A 25,001-nucleotide genomic window follows, 5' to 3' on the forward strand; every position below is an offset into this window, starting at 1 on the left:
CACAGGGGGAGACACTGGATGGAATCCAAATTTGCAGCTGCACCTGAGGATATATTCTCCTATGGTAAAGATGAGATCCACATGTGTTAAGAGACTCTTTCCACTTCTTGCTACTAGCGTTCACTCTCTGGTACACATAATTCAAGGAGGTGAGTGTTTTTCTCTGCAAATAGGCTGATAAATCCTGAATTTTTAGTTTTTAAGGCACTTTTATGCCTGTTCTCTTCTATATGTAAGTGAAATAATGGACTGGAAGAAAGACCTCACCCTTTTTCTCTCAAACATCTTGCTTGAGCCCAGGCCCGGGCCTGAGCCCTGCACAAGATTCATCTTATGTTTAGATGTTTACAACACGGAGGGAAATGTCTTGGATTCCCAATATAGTCACTAAGGAGAAAGAGGCACTCCAGAAATCCAGGCTGTTCTGTTTTAAGGTGGACACCTCACTTTGAGCCCAGGAATCATGATGTAGAAGTTCCTGTTTCTCTCCAGTAGCTGTAAAAGGAACCTTGACTGCTATCTCATATCTAAATGTTTAAAGCTGGCTGAGATAAATACCATCCGTTTATTTCCCTGCAGAATGGTAAGACGATGAACCCATCAGTACCGAGTTTGTGTCTTGTCATGGACATGTAAAGCAGAAATTACAGTGTTGGTAGATCTTGGCTGGAACCGCTAGACATGGTGACAACAGCAATAACCATTATTAACAGCAGCAACAACAGCCATAGATCTGATGTAAGGATCCATCAAATATAAGCATTTCCACTTCCCATCGTCCTTAAAAACTCTCATCAACCTAATTTTAATCTTATCAACTGTAGTGCAGGCTTCATTTATTTCTGTAAAGCTATTTTCAAATGACAGCAATGTATTATAAATATGACTTTGATCTTTAGATCATGTGTTACCAAGAAGATTGGCATCTGCAGGGCTTTACTTCCAGGTTGTGACCTGTTTCTGGATTAATAAAATTATGTAACATCTTGGAAGTTAGACTTTGAACGCTGGAACACAAAGGTCCATATTTCCAAGCAGAACTACTGGTTCTCAGAGTCTATATTTTTTGATGGCTTGAATTTAGGTGCCTTCATGAACTTGATTTCTGAGTGTTGAGTGCCCCCTTTCTGAAATCCAGGCTCTGATAAAAAGTCTTAAGTGGGCAGCATACAAGTGGACACCTCAAATTCCTGACTACTTTAAAAAGTCTTGGTCAGGGATCACTTAAAACTGCTGGGTATCCAATTGGCATCTTGCATATTGCACATTTTTCTTTTTTGTTTGTTTGTTTCCAAGGTAGATTTTGACACATATTTGAAAAAAAAAAAAAAAGATCATTTTTGAAGTTGAGATGCAGTAATTTTTATGGATGACTCTTTTGAAATATTCAACATTGCCTGCATTTCCCCCCCCCCCACCTCGAGTTTGGCTAGCAAAGCTGTAAACAGATCCTTAAAAAAATAAAAACCTCACTAGCAATTTACCCCACAGTTATGCATCTTTCTGCTTTGGAGAACATTTAGCTAAAATTAGATGACAGCTCTATACCCTTAGAACCAGTGTTATGTTTTTCCTTCATTTCTGATCTACATAATTCAAAACAAGGAAGTGTTAGCAGGTAAAACTGCAGGGTAAAACCTTTGGCTGCTGGAAATATTTGCATTTATTAGGCTAACAACTGTAAAGCAGATATGCACATCTTTAGACTTCCTCATTCTTGCCTTATTAAAAAAGATCTTTGAAATTCAAAAGCCTACATGTAAATGTTGTGGAGGGTTTTTTTCCTCTCCCTGATGCAGATGATTGTACTTGGGTGGCTTAAAAAACCAGAATCTGGATCCAAGCACCTCAATACATCACTGCTGGTTAAAATCCAGATCTGGTCTGGATCTAAACTTTGGCAACGGCTGAAATGAGGGTCCCCACCATCTCATAGAATCATAGAATGGTTTGGATTGGAAAAGGCCTTAAAGATCATCTAGTTCCACCCCTCCTTGCCATGGGCAGGGACACCTTCCACTAGACCATGTTGCTCAAAGCCCCGTCCAGCCTGACCTTGAACACTTCCAGGGATGGGGCATCCACAGATTCTCTGGGCAGCCTGCTCCAGTGCCTCACCACCCTCTTGGTGAAGAAATTCTTCCTTATAATCTAAATCTTGTAAAATGTCCCTCTCCAGCTTTCTTGTAGGCCCCTTTAGGTACCTGACTTTCTCCATCTGATGCAGGAGGTGGTTACTGATGGGGGATGGATCACCTCATCCAGCTCTGTATGTGCTGGAAATCAGATTTCCCAAGTGCAGGCTACGACGGTAATTCCTGTGGTTTGATGGGAATGCCTTGCTTTGTGAGATAGGGCATGTGAAGCACGCTTCAGTCTGTACCTAGATCACACCTTGACACCGTCTCCAGGAAGGATGCCCATTAGAAACTTGTGTAGACCACCAGATCTGCAAAGGTGACTTATTCATGGTCATTTTACCTCATGAGGATGTCACTGGTGAAAAACAATTTACCCTCTGTTAGCTGTTGAAGCCAGGGCAAATGCCAGATCAACTTTCTGCATTTTCATGCCTCCGTCTACATTTTTCCATGCTGCATACATCTGTATCACACAAGATAATCACACAAATGCTTATAAGTAATGCTAACTAATAAAGTATCCCTTGTGGTCTTTTATAAGAAGGTATCAATCGATAACAGAGAATTAAACAAAATGAAACACAAAAGAATGCTTCCCCTCCTATTTACAGAAGAAAATGACTCATAAGGGACAGTTTCTTGTCTTTTCACAATACAAAGGTAATGCCCTTCATGGCAAACACTGAAGTCTGAGCCCAGAGTTTTATAGATGTTGTGTTGATATATTTTCTCATGGGAAACGCTGGACTAGTCCAGACAAGCATCTGTGATTTTTAAGTGGACTGAGGCAAGGCTGCGGAATTTTGAAAGGACACCCCAATTGAGCTTTAATGCTCCATGGGATAACATCAAGTGACAACTTTCAAAAGACTTGTTAAAAATTATTCTTATTTTGAAGACTCATTCCAGAATTTGACAATAAATGAGCTGCTAACTTTACTGATCCAACTTAGGGCTTTTTTCCCCCCACTTCTTTCTTTTACTTGGATTGTTTTCACTGAACCAGTTAAATTGCAGGGGCTTACTTCAATATGGCTAATGGTCTAAACCAGTGTTTGAATTTTATATTAATTAAGGCCAGTCTACTGACATTTTTTCTATAATGTGAAGAGTAGCGCCCACAGAAGCTCATTCAAAGGTAACATAAAAACAAGATAAAACACTTGAGGTGGAAGAATATTTGATAAAGTAGCTCACTGGTTTATAGTGGAGTAAACTGAAATTGATGGGACGGATTTTTCTTTTAATAACAATCCTATTTTATGTTCATTATCAGAGTGTTTGAGCTTTTTGTGCTTTTCTAATTAAAAAGAAGCAGTTTAGGGATAGTAACTCTGGGATTTTACTCGTGTCTTCTTTTTTTGAGGCTTTTTTTTTTTTCCCACATTTTTTTGCTTTCTGTGGTAAAACATTAAGGCCCCATTGAAAAGTCATATGGAGTAAATGTATTCCTAACCAACCAGTGGCTGTTTGACATCATCTAAACAGCATTAATCCTGACAGTTACGCAAGGTGAAAAAACAAACACACAATGTTTTGCTTTGGTGACAGGGATTAAGCCTCTCCTCGGGGAGGTTTCTGCACTGAAGCAGGAGCTCGCTGTGCAGGAGTCTCAGGAGCATGAGCATCAGCAAATGCTGTGTCTGGGGACTGGGAAAACACAGTGGGGAGAAGAAAGGGATGGGGTCACAGCATAGGGTACCACCAGAGCAAAGAACATCCCCATAGTTGCCAAGTCCTGTGCTCCTGGTTCACCCACCGGACTCTGCAGATGTCGTGCAGCACTCACCTCTGCCCAAAGGGATGGGGTGAGGAAGGGAGTTATTCCCTGTCTCTTCACTCCATGTAGGGTGCTTTCTACTCTTTTAGAAGCATATTTATCCCCCACATGACACCAGAGAAACAGACAGGTTTTCTAGTCTTCCCATGCTTGCAGTGGAGAGAAAGAGAGCAGCAAAGATCCAGTGCACAGAAGTATTTAGGTGGCATCTTGTGTGCGACCTCACCTAGGCATTCCTGCTCCAGCAGGGGGATTGGACTAGATGATCTTTTGAGGTCCCTTCCAGTCCCAAACATACTGTGATACTGTGAAATGCAAACATTAAAAGACTTACCAAGGACACAGAGGAAATAAGTGGCAGAATGAGCAAGGCAGCTGCAGAAAGGTGATCACTGAAGAGTACTCTGCAAACCACAGGTACGTGCATCCTACCAGCATGCCATGTATACTCACAATACATCTGCCCAAGGCTTCTTTACAACCTGTTCACCTGGCTCAAAAAAAGCTGGAGTAGAGGGGGAAAATCATGTTCAGTCTCCTGTAAATGTTTAACTGTTTAAAAAAGGGAGGAGTGTTTTTATCAGTCTCCACATACACTGACACACACGCACATTTTCACTCTCAGACGCGCAGTGATTCCTGTGTAGGCTCTTGGGATGATTTCTAAAAGAAAACATGTGCGGTGATCCAGGATAGTGTCTTGCAGCTGATCACACTGGCAAGGTAAAAATAGGTCTGGAGAAATAAAAAAGAAATGTAAGAAATAAGCTACCTGATTAATGAGCACTAGCCTATGAAAGGGTTTTGTTGTTGGGAGAGTTTGTTTAAAGAGCTATTGCACTTTCCAGGAAAGGAGATGGTGAAAGCAGAAACTCAAAGCAAAGTTATACAGCTCAACCAGATAGAGCAGCCAATGAAATCAGCTCCTTTTTTTTTATCAGCGTTCGTTCTGCTGCCAAGCGTCTTCACCATGGAGTTGGGAGACTCCAGGGCCATCTGTTCAGCCTTTCAGAGACCTGCTTTTCAATAGTGGGGCTCTGTTTTGTGACATTTCTTCCCAGAATTACCTTTTTTTTGCAGGGACATCTGCTTGAAGGTCAGCTCGAACAAAAGTATTGTCTCTCAAAAGAGAGTGTAAACCATGCCAGGAGTTAGTGGGGAGAGAGAGGGACAAGGAAGACACATTTTTAACTCATTTGGTTTGTACTCTACCAGTCCCAACTCCTCTTTCCTCGAGGCATGTTTCAGAGCTGTGACATGCAGAGGAACTTGAATACACCTCTTACTTTCTGTACTGCTCACCCCAGGGGTCCAGAAATCACAAGCCAAGCTCTTCAAAATTACAAGATTGGGTTAAAAGCCATGAAACTGCTGTAAAAATTACATTTTCAAGGATCTTTCTCTTTGCATTCTGTCTTCAGAGACTTACATTTGCGTCGTGCTCGTTTCAGGATTTGTCTGCAGCAAAAGAAAGTTAAAACATGTCATTTTTTAGACAAGTGTGAGACAGTCCTGTAAAAAGGAGAGCTGAAACTTTACGGAAAATGCTGTTATTGCAAAGTGCATTGCTGTGGCTGGTAAGCCAGTTGTTGTTCAGCATGAGGAATGAGATGACTTTAGGGCCCCGTATTGGGAGCTGCTGAGGATACCCTGCAAACACCGAAAGGGAATGCTGAGCTCTTCTTCATTGTTTATCCTAAGTGTTCTTCAGGGTGGAAAAGACTTTGATCCAGAAGCTCAAATATTACAGTGACTTTCAGGAGACCTAAGCTCCACTTAGCCGTTCCCATGCTTTGCCAGCCAAAGTAGGGTTGATCTTATGTAAGAGCTACCTGGAAGGCTGGTGTGTCACCTCAGCTGGTCATCATACCTGCAGAGACACATGTACTTCCATGGGTTTTTTCCAGCCTTGTTAAGCACCAACACTGGCTGATGGTGTGTTGTCCTCTGCAAGTGTTTGTTGCCTTCCAGAAATCACAGATGAAACCTCAAAAAGTACTTAAGTTTAGACTCTCTCCTTTGAGTGGCTACAATTAATGGACATGGATTATGTTCTGTAGTGCCTCTAGTCTGATCCCCTGGAGCCAATGTGGGTGTAATGTTCTTTCTGGTCAGAAATAACTGTCTGGTACTTATGGCTCTGTGTCTGTATTGACCTTTCTTTGAAAAAACATGGGTTCTATTGCCAGAGGTGCCCTGGGGGTGGATGAAACCTGTTGCTTTTAGTAGGGCTGTTGGTAACCGCTGGATGTGATGATTACAGGAACACAACAGCAATGGGCACCTGTTCAGGTCTTGAAAAGAATCAGAAGAATTTTTTCTTATTAATGTGGCTGAAAAAATAGCATAGGGATATATCACACTGACTATAGGGCTGTGTGTATATGGCTGCCTGTATGAACACAGGCAAGCACACAAAAAAACCTCAAAACACATATCCATAGTTAAAATTAAAATTTATGCTATTATACTGCTCTACACTATATGCACACACACACAAACAGAATAATTCAGCCATACTAGCATGTCTTTGGTTTAGGACAAAGAGAAGATGATAATATTGAGACCTTGCTGTACCAGGGGAATTATAATTCCCTTCTGCAGTCATGGTTGGGAAAAGATTACTGTGCTAGTAGCAAGTTTCCAGCCCTCGACTCCCCAGCCAAGGCGTAGGGGGATCTTGAAGCTGGGGAGGGATTATTGCTACCCAGCGGAGGGAAAGGGATATGTGGAGGCAGACTTTCAGAGAAGCCTTGAAGTATTTAATCCAGCTCAACCAGCTGGAGAGCAGTAGTGGTTATCACTGGTGAGGTTTACCTATGGGGACCCGCAGCACAGATTGAACCTTAGTGAGGAGGGATGCTGGGGAGGTGTTTTGGGAAGAGAGGGAGGCACTGGGGCTCCTGGCTGAGGCAGGAATAAGAAGCCCCGTGGCAGAGGGCAACCAGGGGAAACTGTGCAATATGACGACTTGATCTGAAGTGCTGCTTCAGTGGTTGCAATGTTTGTCTACGTGATAGATTGTGCACCATTTCTGAGGCCAGACCTATCCATGCTATCTCAAAAAACTCAGACATGTCTCTCTTGAAGTCCAGAGGTCTCTGTAGAAGGGAAGGATGAGGTGCTGAGGAAGAGCTCATGCGTACAACCAGTGGAGACACAGACCAGGCTGTATTATGGTCCATCAGCTCTTACTTTTCAACTTTTCCCAAGAGCAGTGTTGAACCACACCTAGGCTAAGTGTTAAGGCTATATATCACAGAGGCAAATATCACAGAGTATTTAGGGCCTTGCAGTTTTCCTCATCTCATAATCACAGTTCAGCTTTACTCACAAAGAATCATAGAATCATAGAACATTTTGAGTTGGAAGAGACCTTCAAAGCTCATCCTGTTCAACCCCTGCCATGAGCAGGGACATCTTCACCCAGATCTGGTTGCTCAGAGCCCCATCCAGCCTGGCCTGGGATGTCTCCAGGGATGGGGCATCCACAATCTCTCTGGGCAACCTGGGCCAGTGTTTCCCCACTCTCATTGCAAAAGCATTCTTCTTCATGTCTAGCCTGAATCTCGAAGTTGCTAGAAGTTTTGTAAAAGACTGGAAGGTTTTACTCATCCCCTTCTTCTTCCCAAGAGGTAAGGCAGGGAATTTCACATGTGGATGTCAAGAGGATGGACCAGACTCCTTTCAGTGCTGGCCAGTGACAGGATGAGGGGCAATGGGCACAGACTAAAGCACAGGAAGTTCCATCTGAATATGAGGAGAAACTTCTTTAGTTTGAGGTGCCAGAGCCCTGGAACAGGCTGCCCAGAGAGATTGTGGAGTCTCCTTTTCTGGAGACATTCAAACCTACCTGGACACATTCCTGTGTGATCTGCTCTGGTGAACCTGCTTTAGCAGGTGGGTTGGACTGGAGGATCTCCAGAGATCCCTTCCAGCCCTAACTAGTCTGTGAATCTTTGATTCTATGGCTTCAGTTGATCACCATTAAAGACAGAATTACTTCGCTCTAAGCTGGTGTGCCAAAGGATGGACCATAACCAAAGAAGAGGTTACATGCAGCATCTGAGACATGGTGTTATTTCCTGTCTGTGCCCTGGAAACCAGTGCCAGCTGAGCTGGTGGCTTGGCATCATGGGGCTGTGCTCCCCCAAGGTGCAATTTTCTTCACAGCCTGAAGCAGAGAGGAGCAAGACTGTGTGTTATCTGGATGGGAGGCCAGTGAAGAAGCAGGGCCAGTGTGTTTCAAGAAAAGAGACTGGTTGCTGACTCTATCAGTGACCTTTTGTCCTGTAAGACACTATCTATCTGAAGAGAGATTAAACTAAATAGCTGTGGTCTTCACTTTCTGTGCAGATGCTCTACAGATAGCTCAGATAACCAGCCTCATTGCCAGGTCAAAATAGTCCTTAATCCTGACGCTCTGCTATAGAATAGATGTACCCAGATGTCTCTGGTTTTCTCGCTAGGACAATATAGAAATAGAGGGTAAAAATTTTCCATATTAGTACAGTTTATTTCACCGTTGACCCAATGCCCTGGAAAAAGAAGCTTCCTACTGAAAACCTCAAAGATTTTATTGGGTGAGCTTCTGTTTTTCTAACTGGCGTCTTTGCAAACATGCTTGTGCTCAGTAGTCAGGTGTACATGAGATCTGCCAATGAAATCCTGTTGTTTGTATGCACAAGTCACAGTGGGCTTGTGTTAAGGAGATTTTTTTTTAAAATCATGTAACAGAGACCTGGCTTTGCTTCAAATACTGAGTGAGCCCTTTCTAAATCCCTCCTGACTCTTCCCTGAGAGATGGGGCTATTTTATTTTCCTGACACTTGTTTTGAACCACTGCTGCCCAGTGTGGTGGTACCCACTGTATTTAAAGAAATTAATATTCATTGCTTTTCCAAGCCTGGGGATGGTAGGGAAGAAAATGAGAAGCTGGAGAGATAGAAGGAAAAAAGGAAAAGACAAAGGAAAAGACGGGATAATAGAGGAAGGGTAATTGTAGGAATCATCTTCACTGATAAGAAGGCTTGAGTTTTGCTTGGGGTCATGATGCTTGAACACTGGGAATCTGTGGCCTCTCTACCATTAAACTGTGGTGTCACATCTTGACAGTGCTGAACGCTGCAAACTGCAATGATCTGAGATGGATGAGTCCATGTAACAAAGCAAAAATGCAAAGTCTTGTTCTAGTGGGCACTGTCTTGGGAGGGGCCACACAGGACCTGAGGCCTCCTCAGACCAATATATTTTTATTGTCTTTAAGCACCTCATTCCCTTTTGCAGACATGAGCTGTGCATGACACATTTGTCACTTCCAGATCAGAAATGCCCTCCTTGCTATACCACCCTGTCCAGCAAGAGGAGAGGGCAGCCTCCTTCCAAACTACACCCTGGTTGTCTTAAGTGTCTGGGAGAAAACTCTGTGGTCTCAGTAAAAGGATTGTGGGGTATCATGATTTCCTCAATATTAGAGAGAAGGGAATGCAAAAAGAAGGGGGAAAATAATTCATTGTTTCATGGTGGAGTGATGTCCTCAAGAAAGGCACTGTCTCAGGAGTGGCTGTGGGTTTTTAAAGGACAGATTAAGAATTTAACATTTTTTATGTCTAACAGACTAGCACTCCTTCAGGGTTGGAGATTGACATTTTTCACACATATATATCTCGTCAAACTGGCTCCACCTCAGTCTCCAGTAGGGTTACCACACATATTCCTGTTGCTACTGCCTCTTCCTATTCTTCAGTGTGATGCTCACTGAGGAGGCCTTTTAGAAACCCCATACATTGTGTTAGCATCCTGAAACAGCATTTCAAAACCAAGTAAGAAAATCACATGAGAATTATTTTGTTTTACTATCTGACCTACGAAAGACACATCCAGATCTGAACAGTGTTACCCTTTGACCAACCAAGTCTCATTGAAGAGCTTAAGACTGTTTGAGCCTAGGGACTGGTCTGTTTTGCAAGAATAACTCTTGTAAAAGAGAGGAAGATTTTGGTTAGCCTGTGATATCACAGGGTGATTAGCCAACAGAGAAAAGTCTCTGCTTCTCATTTTCCCCTGGGTCTTAGATCTGGAGCTGGATGTACACTTCTGGCTGGATATCCCCTTCTCACAGATGAGACCCTGAAGGGTAAATTATATTTCCTGGCAAAAGAGACGGGGAGACGAGCAAGAAGAGAATCTAAATTCCCTCTGGAATTACATGACTGCCAAAATAATCCTTTGGAGATGAATGAGCTCAAGGCCAAGCTAGAGTCATCTTCTTTCAGGAAGTCTAACCCGAGCCAGTGGGCAGTGGTGGACTGGGTGAGGGAGCTGCAACTATTTCCATGGTGGTCTCCAAGCTGCAGGCCTGAAAGGAAACGGTTTGTTATGTCCTCTCATTTTAGCTTGGTTTTGCATCAGTGTTAGCAACCACATCAGAATTATCTGAGTTTTCAAACGAGGTATCAAGGAGTATTGTGACTGATGTTTAATTTCTGTAGAAATCTGCTGGGCTGCATTTTCTCTCACCAAGGGGGGAATTCAGATCTCTTGCTCACCCAGTGCTTCAGCTTTGTGGGCCAAACTTGGCTTTGAAACTTTAGAACCACTTCTTTGGCTGTTGAATTTCATAGAGCACTTCTGATTTACACTAATGGGGAGAATCTGGCATCTCACTCCTGCTGGAGTGAATGGCATTAGCTCAAGTCTTTGGCCTTTTGACTTTCAAAAATTGGCTACAAAATGAGGGATCCTTGTCAGCTTTAAGATTGATGCTGTGTGACTCCAAGCATGTTTGTCATCTGTTTGCAAAGTGAAAAAGCCTAGAGTTGTTGACAGTAAATGAAGTAATATTTACATAATACAGTCATACCTGTTTCCTGGTAAAGAGATCAATGCATATTTCTTTTTGCAATAACACATCCATGTTGTATATCTTCACAGAGACAATAATATTTGAAGTGAAACATTCATCCAGCTATGTAATTACTTCTATTGTGTTCCATTTGCTTTTTTTTTCCTTAATAGTTTATTACTGGTGCCCAATAGTCAAAAACAATCCAGAGGGACGCAAAACAGCCCCTTGCTCCAGGTACTTTCAAAGATATCTTGGTTATTAAAATAACTGTCATTAAGATTGGTGCTCAGAGACAGCTCCCAAAAACTGAGGCCATGTTGTTTCGGGTGGATGCATTTCGATACAAGGCATTGCCTTCCCACAGGATCTTACAGCTGGAAAAAGGCACAGCAGGGACACAGCCACCGTGTAGCAGATCAGCAGCAAAACTGCCATGAGGTGCCCTGCACTTTCCTCCTAGTTGCTCACATCTGCATTCATTTTTACGGCCAAATCAGCAACGGCAAATTGGGTAGTGGGGAGAGGGGATGGGGTGGTATCCAGAATAGTCTATGTAACAGAAAACCTGTGTTGCAGTGGTTTGATAGACCATGCTTGGTGTCTTGCTTGCAATCAGCTCTGGCACAACAGAGGTATTGCTGTTTGTTCACTGGGGCACCAAGGATATAGCACGGGTCAGAGGAGCCATGTTGTGGTGTTGCCCCTTTATTTCCACAGACTATCTTTTCCCTAGACTTTAAGAGATGGGAGAACAGGTGAGATGAGACCCATCCCTTCTGCTTCTCTCAGCTGTCTTTTTCTTCAGCAAACAAAAAAATGTTTTACCGTTCTGCTCTATAGCACCTTCCAGACCATGTGGTTCACAAATCACTTCATACAAATCAATGATAATAAATGAATACTAAGATGCCTCCACTATTAAGACACTTGTATGGCCTATCTTGTGCAAATACTGAAGATAGCAATCACAATTTAATAATTATTTCCCCCTCTTTCCACCTCCATAACCCTCCATGAGCACAGAGCATCTAAAGAAAACCCTACAGCTATTTTTTTCCCCACATAACAATATCTACATAACAAACTCTTCAGTCAGGCAAGTTTCCCTCTCATCCCTCCAGCTGCCCTTAAATTTTCACCCTGATGCAGAACACTCTGAGTCAATTGGATACTCACCTCCACCTACTCAAGAGCAGCTGCATTTCATGCTGCCTTTGTTACTCTGGGTGTCATGCAAATGGGGAGAAGTAGACTTACATCCTTGGCATGGAACAGCGGTACTGCTCTTTGCATATGTGTTCTTAAAAGTGAGAGTTATTTGCCCTGGTGCAAAACTAGTTTTATGTCGCTTATGTGTACCCAGTCTGGACTGGTCACTCGCTAGGAGAAGAGGAAGCAAAGGAAGGTTTCCTGGTAGGAACAGAAGTAGCAAATGAGGGTTTCCTGGTGGGCAATGCTAAAGGAAAAACTGGTTTCCAGTTCCACCCAGTAGAACTAGTTCAAATGCCTTGGGCTGGCAATAAGGGCACAGCAGCTGCTGCTTTAGCAGGATCTAGCCATCCTGAGCTGAATAGTAGCCAAGCTAGCCCAGCAACCTGGGTCTCTGAGATTGGTCCCACAGCCACTACAGATATCCTGTCAGCCAACTCAAAGGTGTTGAAGTAAAACCTCTGAGGATAAATCATCTACCAGCTGTTACCTGACAAAACCTCCCCACCAGGGGAGGTTTAGATTGGATATTAGGAAAAAATTCTTCATGGAAAGGGTTTTCAGGTGTTGGAACAGGCTGTCCAGGGAAGTGGTGGAGTTACCATCCCTGGAGGTGTTTAAAAGGTGTTTAGATGAGGTTCATAGGGATGTGGTTTAGTGCTAGAGTTAGATTATGGTTGGACTCAAGGATCCTGAGTGTCTCTTCCAACTGAAAGGATTCTATGATTCTATTAAATGACTCTGCTTAGCTCAGCTTATGAAGAAGAAGTGATATGATGAAGGAGGGAATGTCTTTAGGTTGTGCAGGCGCTATGTAACCAAGGTTTAAAAGCTGGGCTGGTCTCATCTGGTCTCACCTTTCAGAGTTTCAAGTCTGTCTTGGCTTTGTTAGGGGAGAAGCTGTTATGAAAATGGGACCTGCAAACCATGCAAGGCTGCAGGTGTGCAGAGACAGAGAGTTAACTAGGCCTTTTCTCAAGTCCTGAGCCACAGATACTGGAGGTGATGATCTCAGATGTTCTAATATGGCCAGCTCATCATACATGGGGCTGTAAAAACAGGAGATCTTCTTCTGAGTGATGAGAATACTTAGCAATAGTTATATACATTTATATTTATATTTATATTTATATTTATATTTATATTTATATTTATATTTATATATTTTTAAACTATATACCTACTCTCTCCCCACTCCCCTCCTACATCCTTCCCTAAGTTTGGCCCCTGGAGATAAAACACACCATATCTAGTCCAAGTCTACCAGGATTCTTGTGAAGCTGAAGGAGTCAGCTAGGACTTGCGTTCTTGACTCCTGCTTTGCTGTGGGGTAAATCTCAGAAGCTCTCTCCATTATACTTGTTCCTCTGCCATGACATTGAGAAGGTGGAAAGCTGGACCACCTCTTCCAATCACATGGATTGGAATACACCTGGTGTGCTCAGAAACAACTGCTTGGCTCTTCAGTGGATTTCAAGAAGGGCTTAATGAATCAATTTGACGTTGCCCCAGCTCCCAGGTGTTTGCAAGCTGAACAGGGAAGAGAGCAGCTCTTCTTCCTTCTTTATTACATTATGAAAAATGGTGCCATAGAGATGTGAAGGGACCTTCCTGAGGTTCCATCTCTGCCCACATCTTTATGTTGCAGCCAGGAACTAAGCTTCTGAATATCTTGCATTTATATTGGTGTATGAAGTATTATATCTTTGGGTCTGATATACTTGGTGTGTTTCTACAGCACGTAGCAAAATACGCCTCATCTGCTGAATAAACAGGGATAATACACTTTAAGTGATCCTCAGAGGTGATATTGAGGTTAACATGGATTATTTTTCAGGTCTTGACCCTGTTACCTCTGAACATCTGATCACATGTATTTATCTGATAAATACTTGATTTCAGTTAATTTCTGTCAGGGGGAAGATTCAATGTTCTCTAGAATTCCCTTTCGGTTTAAGGCATTTAGGAAATTGTTTCTCAGTGTACATTGGTGGGATCTGTGTGGTCCTAAATCATTCTGGATGTTTTTGTCAGTCTCTGGGGTGGATCATCCAGGTCAGGTAAATTCTGTATATGACTGAAATGATCTTCCTGTAAAGAAGTACTTCTCTATTTCATTTAACTATTGGTTGTTTTTTTGTTGTTCATTTGTTGCATTTAGTCAAAATACTATCAGGAAATAAAGTGTGCCAGGGTGTTAGTTGTACCACTTGTCAAGCAGATGTTTTTTTAAGAACAATCTGGCTCTTCACTCATTTCCCTGAGCCTTTCCTGTACAGCATCCTCCTTCTGGAGCTCTACCATACTGTTCAAGCTCATTATCTACACAACCCCTTTCAAAGACTTGTCCAAATCATGGTCTATTTTTTTTTTTTTATTTGTCAATTTATTTTGAAAAGCTGAGAAAGATTGCCATGAAAAAGGAAAGGGAAAGAGACTGCAACAGAGTCCCTGAGCTGCAAAGCCTTGTTTTCAATTTCCTTGCATTTGCAAAGCAAAAGCTCAGAGCAAGTGTCAATTTTGGGCCACCAGCTAGAAACATTAGCAGTGATGAGTACCATGGGCAGTAAAATGCTGCCACCCAGGACTGAAGAGAGAACATCTGTGGCTGTCCGACTATTTCCATTCAGCCTTTAAACAGCCCAGCAGAGATTTGTGGATGTACGTGTGAGGGTTCTTTCCTTATCAAAGAACATCCTTGTAATGTATTTGGGGCTTGGTAATAATAGGCAACATTGGTGAATGCTGTTTCTCTTTTTTTTTTCTTTTTTTTTTTAGTGTATGTCTTCTAGGGGGTGATTCATCAACTGCTGTTACAGAAAGTATGTTGGGAAGCTTGCAGCTGTGGGCTCAGACTGCAGTTTCTGTGTCGTTGCTAGGGATTCTGCATTAAATATCCCAATTCTCTGCACTTAAAACTAGGAAAAATTGACATTCTGACTTCCCATAAGAGAATGGAATACGTGATTCACAGCCCTTCTTCTGCAACGTTAATCAGGCCCTGTTTACAGGGAAAAGAGCCAAGGGAGGGGGGGTTAGAGCCAGAGAGGTACGCTCAGAAAGCCAAATGGTGATGTCATTTGGGGCAAAACAGTAACAGCAAGCCACTTAACTGGCTGAGATGGCTTGTAGTGGGAGCAAATCCCAGCTAAAAGATGGAGAAGCATTAGGGTTTCTTGGCCGTGCCATTGACTGCCCTGGTTTTACTACGGGTTGTTTATGGAGGAGGATAACAGACCCATCAGATGCGGTGGTGAACACTTAAATTTCAAGTCTGGCAGCTGAGTCTTGCAGATTTGCTGTGAGTCTGAGGGATAAGAAGCTCATAGTTCACGTGCTGGGCTTTAAATATCCAAAGATTTCTGTAAGTTACGTGAAGTTGGTTTGGGGGTTTCTTTCCATAAGGGTGCAGTGGTCCAGTTTTCTGTGGGTTACACTCTGAGCTGCCATGTTGCCAGGTGCTACACATGCATGTAAAGGATTGCTCCTGATATTGGGCATTTGCAACCCACGTGGAAAAGGAGAGAGTTGTGATTGCCTTTTTACAGATTGATTAAGGGAAATGGCAAAGCATTTGTTTGACGCCACAGAGGAAAACAAACCTACGTGCCTCAGCTGGGAGAGTAGCACAGCTTTCTTTAGCTAGTCCCCTGTATTAACTGGGAGATGGTCCACCTGACTTCATATAAAACCCTCTTTTACACACAGACAGCACAAATAATTTTGCAAGCTGAATGAATGCTGGACAATTCGGTTTCTGTCCCCTCTTCACTTAAAGGCAGTGGAGGCTGAGTGTGTCAAGGTTTTTACAAAACATGGTGATGCTCTCTGAGGACAAAGGAAGAAAATTGTAAGGGCTGATTCCCATCCAGTCACAGCAAGGGACTTGCAGGAAAGTTGCCTCCCTGGCCTTTGGGTTGTCTGCTTGAGCATCCTTCTCCTTGCAAAGTGTATCATCTTGACTGTCTGTCTACAGAGATATAGAAAGGCACCTTTGGAAGGAGATTTAGAAAGTCTGACCAGTCCATCTGCATACCTTATGTGGCATGGAGATCTCTGGGCAAGCCAGTAGACATGTGTTGTACCCACAGATATCCACTTGCACCCTGCAATCTGAGGTTCCCTTCTTAAGCTTATCAGTAAACTGCAAAATGACCACGGTTTTCCTGCCTCCTGGATGGTAAATCTCCTTCCCAAATAATTACAGGTTTGAAGTTTGAAGTAGAATTAATCGGTCCTTACAACATCACCTTACATTTTGTTCTGCTCAGTTTTTGAGGTGGTCCTTTTGGCAGCTATGATGGAAGATCTTTCTGTCTGCAAGCAGTGCCTGCCCATGCCATTACTTCAATGCTGTCAGACAAAAGAGTAGCAAGCATGGTTTATGAAATACTAAAATATATTATCTTTGCCCTTAATCCAAGTCATGTTTTTGGAGCTTCGAGGCATTTCTAAACATCACATGTTGTCTTACTAGGAACTATGTTCTCCTGGGAACTGTATCAAAATTGTTAAGCTGTTGGAGAGCTATTCTGATAAAGAAGGGAAATTTGTTGGTTGGTCCAGTAGAAGTTCTCTATTCTGAGTCACATCTGTGGTTTAATCTTGGTCTTATGGGGACAGAGAACAAACAGCAAGCCAACCAGAATTTGGGATGGTATGATGTTATCAGTGATATGTTTACAGCTTCTCTGCCTGAGTTCTGCACTTAGGACATAGGATTTAAGAGCCAAAACAAACTCTAGGGCTCAGGTGGGGAGAGGAAGGTGTTAGCATACATCATCCACTTCAAAGCTGTAGCTCCAGTATCTAACCCAACACAGCTACGTTTCTTCATATGATGTAGAAGAGGCCACTGGTGATGCAGTAGAAGCTGAAAATAACATGAACGGTGTGTTTAGCAGTGGTAGATGGTTTATTAGACCTCAGTGGCTGATTAGGGGTTTCTTCTGTGGTAAATCTGAAAGATATCTGTAGGCTCATTAACAGGTAGAATAATAGGGTAATAATGAGAAAAGATAATAATTGATAAATGAAATAGAACAGAGAAAAAGATGCAGTATGTGGGCTGGCTGACGATCACTGAAGGCTTCAGGGACACTCTTATAGGACACTTAGAGCAAGAGGCAGGAGGCCTGGGTCGTTTCCCAAACTCTGCCATGAACTCCTTTAGTGCTTTAGGTCTCATTATTTTATTTTCTCAAGCTTCAGTTTTCCTTTAATTCCTTAAGCAAGAAAATGGAGGGTGGGGAATTTTAGTGGGTAACAGCAGGGAATTTTGAACTCCTGGGTAGCATAAGATGCCACTATGAAGCCTCAGCTGCTTAACTTTACTTGGTGAAGACAGTGGTTTACACAAGTTGATGATCTGGCTCCCACGTTTGTAGTATGTCAACGCACATCCATCCTTACGCCAGCAACATCCAGGTCCCCATTGCAAGCATTTAATAAGTTTAAGGAAGTTCCTGTTTTGATCTTTTGTTATAATCAGTGTTATTACGAATACAAACAATAACCAGAACAATTGTAGTCATCAATGGAGCTATTGGTGAAGAATACAGGGCTTTCCTGCTTAGACACAACTATGAAGAGGACTGTTTACTTAGCTAGACTGTCCTTTTATAGTTACCAACAGGAAATGTTCGCAATGTTTGTGTAAGAAGGAGACTTCGAATTATCCCACATGATCTCTTAAAGGAATGTGAGAACAGAATGTATGTTTTAAATAAAATCTCACAGCCCCTTTTTTGCCTTAAGAGAGAGCACCTCTGCCTTTGATGGATTTGCCAAACAGTTGTCAATATTTCTGCAGCCCAGGTTTGTCACATTCTCATCACTAAAGGGAAAATCTTTGGATGAAAACCCACTTTGGATTCTTGGTTGCTCCTTCGTAGACAGTGTAAGGCCAACTTGATTCTAGTAGCCTCTATTATTGAACGTCCAGCCATCTGTCATACTGAAGACTAACACACCTTCACAGTGGTGGGTGGATGGAATAGGACTAGTTTGAGTGAAAAGAGGGAACAACCCATGATTGTCCAGAAACAAGAGCATTGGACATCACAGATTTGGTCAGCTACAGGAGCTGAGAACGGAGAACTCAATGGACTGCTAACAGACTAACCAGGATGTCTCCTTATAAACAATTAAGTACTGTTGCAAACATAAATTAAGGTCTAGTTTTGTTCAGGTCTTGTTTTTTGGTGTTTTATGGTTTTTTTCTTTCTTTTTTTTTTGTTTTGTTTTGTTTTGTTTTGTTTTGTTTTGTTTTGTTACAGAGAATTATACAATAAATGACAGTCAGAAAAACCTCTCAGACTTCACCTCAGTAAATCAGTGAGGCACACAGAGCAAATATCGGACCCATCTCTGTCAACAGGGTTTTGTCATTTAAAGATTCAGAATTACCTGTTAATGTCACTTAATATGTGGTTGATAGAGTGAAACTTATGATAACCTAGATAATGGTGAATATTTATGAATACTAAAGCTCTGAGTCCTGTTAGCTGATCACATGCAGGTAAGTAAATATTGGTCCATACATATAACTATTCCCTTGCTGTACAGTAGGATTTATAAGATGATTTAAGATTTGAGACCCATTAGGAGAGGGAACTATTTTTTCCACATTTTACACATGGGGGAAGGGAGGTGGAAAGAGAGATTAAGGGACTTGCCCAAGGTCACACAGGAAATCTGTGGTAGAACCAGGATATGAACACAGATTTCCTGAGCCTCCATTTGCTGCATTAACCACAAGCTCTTCCTTCCTCCTCGTTTGGGAGAAATGACAATTTTTCTTTAAGGTGAGAGGTGCCCTGCAGGGAACTTGGGTATAAGGTTCTCCTTTGCATGTAGAGAAGATGTTGCAGCCAAGTGATGTCCTAGGACTGAAGCACATCCCTGCAAGAATTTGTGTGTTCATACCAGAAGAAACCAGTGACCCATGCAGGTGTCTACCTCCTCCTCTTTGGCATGGTGTTTTGCTGATGCAGAGACGCTGCTTTGGGGTTCTAGGGCTGCACAGTTTGGTGAATGCTGGCATGCCTGTGAAGACCACAGACTCTGGGAGGTGTTTTTTTTACTTATCGGCCCACATGTGGACATCTGTGTTATGGATCTGAGCTCATTCCCTGAGGGCCAGTTAAAGGAAGGATAATAGGTCAAGTTGGGGAGTTAGATAAATCTCACAAGGTAAAGACACCTTTGCCTCTTTTGGACCTAATTCCAGCTCTGGCACATTAACAAAATTTTGTGATTTAATGGAAAAATCTGCTACTGGATTAGTGAATGCCAGACTTTCTCTCCCAGACATCAGTCGAAAAGTGGATGTCAATGGATAGAAAAGCCACTCCAGCACCTTGGGGATTGGACTAGATGGTCTTTCAAGGTCTCTTCCAATCCCTAACATTCTGTGATTCTGTGATTCCTCCATCAGAGACACACTGGGGAAGAATGGGTCAGAGACAACATATCAGCAGGTCTACATAATTTTTGTGAGACCAAGACTTCTTTTATGTGATGTTGCTGATTGATCTTTCACATAATTACAGTTCCATGGGAAAGATCCTTTTCCCCTGGGATGCACTGCCATTAGGGTAGCCAAGAAGAGGTAAACAGCAGCTCGAGTTTCCTCTATCTGTTTGTGTAACCACACCACCATTCACATGAGAGATTTTAAAACTCACATAGATATACAAAAGAAATTGTGTTGTCAGTGGCATCACCTTAGATTATAAAGAACAATATAGTAATAATATGGTATTTTCTTGTGCAGCTTGAAAGAAAAGGACACTCCCAAGGAAGTTTTTGTGGTTATTTTTTGTGGTCATTTTTTGTGGTCTTTCCTCCTCTTCCTATCATATTGCCCCAACATTAGCCCAGGGATCAGAGAGAGACCACATGCCTTTTATTCTCCAGGTATGTTGGCAACTGTCACCATCTCACTTCCAAATTCACCCAGGCAAGGACCCAGCTGCTCTTCTTGGACTACTTTTGTGCTGAGCATGGGATCTGTTCAATCGTGGGGAAAACAGAAACTTCCTCATCTCACCACAATATCATTGCTCCCCATCTATCCCTGTGCTGAAATAATGGGAGAGCATCCAGTAACCAACCAACCATAGGGATTTTCCTTTGAGGGAAACATTGGCTGAAGAAGACTGCACTTCCCCAGCAAGGACAGGGATGAGGTGCAACCACCCAGCCTAATTCCAGGCAGCAGTGGCAAAATGAGGGAAATAGAAATAGTCTAAAGTGTGGCCTGAGAGTTCTGCTGCCTTTGTTTCACTGATCTGCCGTTAGCTGGTCTGGGTTAAGACATTTTTATCTGAAATACCAAGACCAGTTTTTCTGCCTAGTTACTGACAATGTTCTTGATCCAGTCTCATAAGCTTAGCATACCCTAGGAAAGTGCAAGCAAGGAAGTCGTAGATGGTGCTTGAATAGATTTTGGGGGTGGGAAGAATATCAGGCATCCTGTTAAAAATTAATCTCTAGGGCTTTGGCAGCAAAGTGTGAGCATTACTTCAGTGTTTTACAGATAGTTATCTGTCTCATAGGCACACCCCATTATTATAATTTTTATTGAGCTAACAAAGATGAACCCGGATACAGTGAAAAAATATTTTTGAAAGTGCATCCTTCTCTAGCCAGATAGCCTTTTTTTCCTCTTTTTTTTTTTTTTCCTCTATAGTTTCATTTTTTTTTTTCCTCTCAGAAAGACATTAAAATGATTACTTGAGAATTTTTATATATTTAAGATCTTTTTTTAAGTAAAAAGTTTAATTTCATGACAAATTAACGTACTTCAGGTCAAATCTTTGTGATTTGGGACTCTTAAAAGTGAGTATATAGAACTAAATTGACAGCTAAAATTATAATGAAAGACCATGATAGCCTCCCTCCTTTGTTATTCATAGTATCACGCTCAGTTACATCTCAGTTCTTTGACTCCAGCTAAATATTGTCTTCAATGGCATGTCTGTGTGGATTTAAATATTGCTAACATATGTAAGCATAGTAGACCGTATCTCATTCTAATTTATAACAATTTTCAAAGAGCTGCCAGTACCCTGGAAGTCTTGCTCAGTCCACAAAGTTTATTGTATTTCCTTATCATTATATTCTATTTTAAAAAATGTGTATCTATGCATTTGCCATTAGCCATGATGCTTAAAGGATTTGGTCAGCCCATTACTGTTACATATTCTGTGCCACAGAGATGACACAGGTTGCAAATATCAATCAGTACATGGCCTTTGTATCCTACTTTTAAACAAACCCAGTAGGAGGCAAAATGATTGGTGAATACTTGTGACTAGTTGGGAAAGATGAAATCTAGACTGTCTCAAGTTAAGAAAACCAGATGAGGAGATAAAAAACATTTGGATTGTGGAAGCAGAGGACAGGCTGGACTGTGGGCTGTATTTATGCAAATTTGCATGAACTCAGATACATTAAACCCAGCAGAAATCTTCTGATTTTACCGTATATGAGATCAGCTGCCCTGCACTGGCCCTCTGGGATGTTCAGATATACCTGAAATGAAAAACAGGGAATTTTACTGGTGGGGCACTTCATCTCAGACCACAAATGCTAAGACTTAGAGTTTAATGGTCCTAAAACTCAGAGCAGGGCTGTAGCCAGAGAAAGGTGAGATGTCCCCTCACAAAGGGCCATAGTACCTGATGACAACAATTTAGGGCTGGAGGGCAGTGGCATATGGGTTGCTGAGAAATCTGCACCTTCAGCCCTGAAGGATGCACGGTGACAGGGCTTCTGATAGATAGATAGTTGCTTGGGTCTTGGAAACCCTTCAGGAACGTGGGACTTGATCCTACTGAGCATGAAGCTCTACTGCTTTCACTACAGAAACTAATGCTGTTCTCTGTACACATATCTGGTGCTTTTGTGAAAATCTGGATGTATTAATATATGATAATCTAGAAACACTGGTTATGAAGGCAATTTCCATTCTCTTCATGTTCCTCACAAGCCTTGACAGCAAGTCAGATTTTGCCTTTTGAAAGGAACAGTTATTTTTATTCATGTTACAAAAGATTTTCCAAACTCCACATATATTGTTATGTCTCTCAAATGCATTACATCACACGACTCTTCTGAAAGGTGTCCAAATCCTGCATTAAACATTTATGGGAAAAGTTGAAAAAATAAATGGGTTGTATTAAATGGTATTTGGAAAAGGCAATAAAATGTATTGCACTGATACGGTGGAAAGGTAAGGTACTAATGGATGCTTTGGTTTTGAATTAAGTGTTACGCTCTCCTTCATTCAACTCCATTCTGAAGTTAAGCAAACTCTCGTATACCTTCCCCCTCTTTTCCACTGGATAGAGTGTAACAGATGAGTGGTGAAGTATGAACTCTCTGAACATTATGCCATGAAAAACGTAACCAAAGCAGGTGGCTTTATGTTAAATTAGGAGAGAATCTGATCTGCCCATATTTCAAATACTGACTTGGAGAACTCTGGAAAACAGCAGACCCAACCTGTGCCTCATAGCTTGATGGAACCCATAGTGCATGTCTCAGAAAGCCATTGCCACTTCAGTTTAGGTTGAGAGGAAGAACAGAGTTTAACATTTCCTTCAGCACATTCTTGTTGAATGTGGTGGACTTTGGCCAGTAAAGTTTGGGGACTATTGATATTAAAGATCTTTATTAATGAGACTTTTGTTCTGGAAAGGTTTATCCACGTTGTGCCTTTTTGGTGTTCCCATGGGCCCCACAAGGCCAAATATTCTGACTGTTTGCGTTGGTCTCAGCTTGGGTTGCCCCGGGGACACCATGGGATATAGCCTTGCTTATGTGCCATGGAGGGAAATTTAGGGCCTCTTGGCCTCCATAACATCCTCCAGGATCTCTTAATGTGCTTTTCTGGACAACTCCAAAACTGGAATGCAACCTGTTTGGAGCATCCAGAGTCTTTAAACATATATCCTACAAAAACGTGTAGCTTTCTCAGCACTCCTCTGTGCCCTACATTTCAAATGTTTGGAGACAAACTTTGCACATATCCAGCTTTTGCTCAGAATCAGCCAAGTCCAGAAGAAGGTGGGATGACTGCCTGATTGTACATCCCAATCAAACATATGACAAAAGCACTCTGTTGGCTGTCCTTGGCTCATCTCCAAAGCCAGGCTCCCTGAGGTCTCATCCTGGGATGGGCTCTTAACCAAAGCATTGCAAACACCCGCTGAGCAGTTGATGGTATCTGTGGAGAGACTTCTGGACCCCAAAGAGGATTTTGGTTCACTATTCGTAGTTAAGGGTTCTCTTTAAGGGATGGATTGTGCTGACTTTGAGAAAGAAAGTAGTGTGACTGCATTTTATGAGGGGTCCTGTACGGCTAGCATGATTCACACACTTAGAGAATCAGTATCTTCAGTGGATTTTCTGTTTTCTTTGTTTGTTTTCAGATTTTGACATGTATTAGGCAGCAGTCAGGTACCTCATTGCTCAGGCTGGGCGATTCTGACAAGGCTGGTCTGTTAAGAAAGTTGAGACATTCTCTCCCAAGGTATCTATCTCCCAGGTGATGGTTGGATGGCCAACACAGATGAGATGGTTGGCTCAGATGGGTCAAGATAAGTGACATACCATGCTTATCTACCCTGCTCAGAGTTGCCTGGGAATTCAAAGTATACAGAGGTCAAAAAATAGAATGTGTCATTCTAAACTTGTGTTATTGCAGGCTCTTAAACACGCTTTATTAACTGCTTTCACTAATGCTTTTGCTTATTAATTGATAAATTTTAGTTAAAAAATTCAGAAGCTGCACAACCACACTCATATAGACCAAAACCACGATAATAAATTTTGAATACATCCTCTAACCTATTTCAGCATAAATAGCATGCTACAAAAGCCATTCACACACATGACCGTGTGTGCAGAAGTTGGATTGCTTTAAGCAGAAAACACAACATTGATATTGACTGTCTCTGGTGGTCAGAAACTTCAAAGTGAGAGTTTCAACCTCTGTCCTTAGTGAAGGTCACAGATCAAGGCGATGTGGAAGAATGTTGTAACTTTATGAAATTAACAATCTACAGAAAAAATTATAATCAAAAGCCTTTTTGAACCTTGGATCAGAATTGGCCATTGGCAATTCAAGAGTACAAGACACAATCAGAGGCCTGCAAATAGGAAATTATTAATTTTACCCTAGATCATCTCTTTAGCGATCAGTCCAGTGTACATGCTTTCCATTGGTTGTGGTGGGAAAACTCAATAATGAAGTTTTATAGTTGGAGTCTTCTTTTACTCATTGTAGGCTTATATCTAATCCACACCAACAGATTTAATTGTAATTCATGATTTGTTAATGAGGGAAAAAAAAAAGAGTCCCAGGTCACTTGCCTTGCAAACAGTTTCATGGATATGAAGTGAACTGGAAGGCCAGCTGAACACCTTCCACATCCAAAGAAGAGCCGGTACTTTTTCTACACAGACTTATTTTAGCTAAAAACTGCTACTGATAATAATAGAAAACTACCATTGTGGCAAAAAAAATCCTTTTTTTTCTTACTTTTTATGTATTTCTTGGGATTGGCCGGATATGGAAAGAAAAGATTTACCTGCGGAAGTGGAAAAACAACAACAACAACAAAAACCCAAATCCAACCAACCAAAAAAAAAAAAAAACCCAAAACCCAAACCACCAAAATTAAATCAAACCAAAACAAAAAAGAATTTTGGTTTGGTATTAGTTTTTAACCATGATTCAGAAGGATTCTTCTTCATGACAGTATTTCCTTGTACCTATTGACGTCATCCAGAAAGTTTTGGAAATGAGGATTTCTTCTGCATCCAATTTCTGTTGGGATGTACAACAAAGGAGCCTTCCCATTGCATACCCCTAGACTCAGACCATCTACAAGTTAGGGGATTAGTCCAACATGAATGTACTCAGTTTTGTGGAGGGTGATTTCAAAGGAATATTAATTTACCCTAAAATAGTTGTCCCTCACTGTCTTTTAGATGTTCCTGCCTGTTTGTC

Source organism: Nesoenas mayeri, assembly GCF_963082525.1.
Source record: "Nesoenas mayeri genome assembly, chromosome: 1".
Taxonomy (NCBI): Eukaryota; Metazoa; Chordata; class Aves; order Columbiformes; family Columbidae; genus Nesoenas; species Nesoenas mayeri.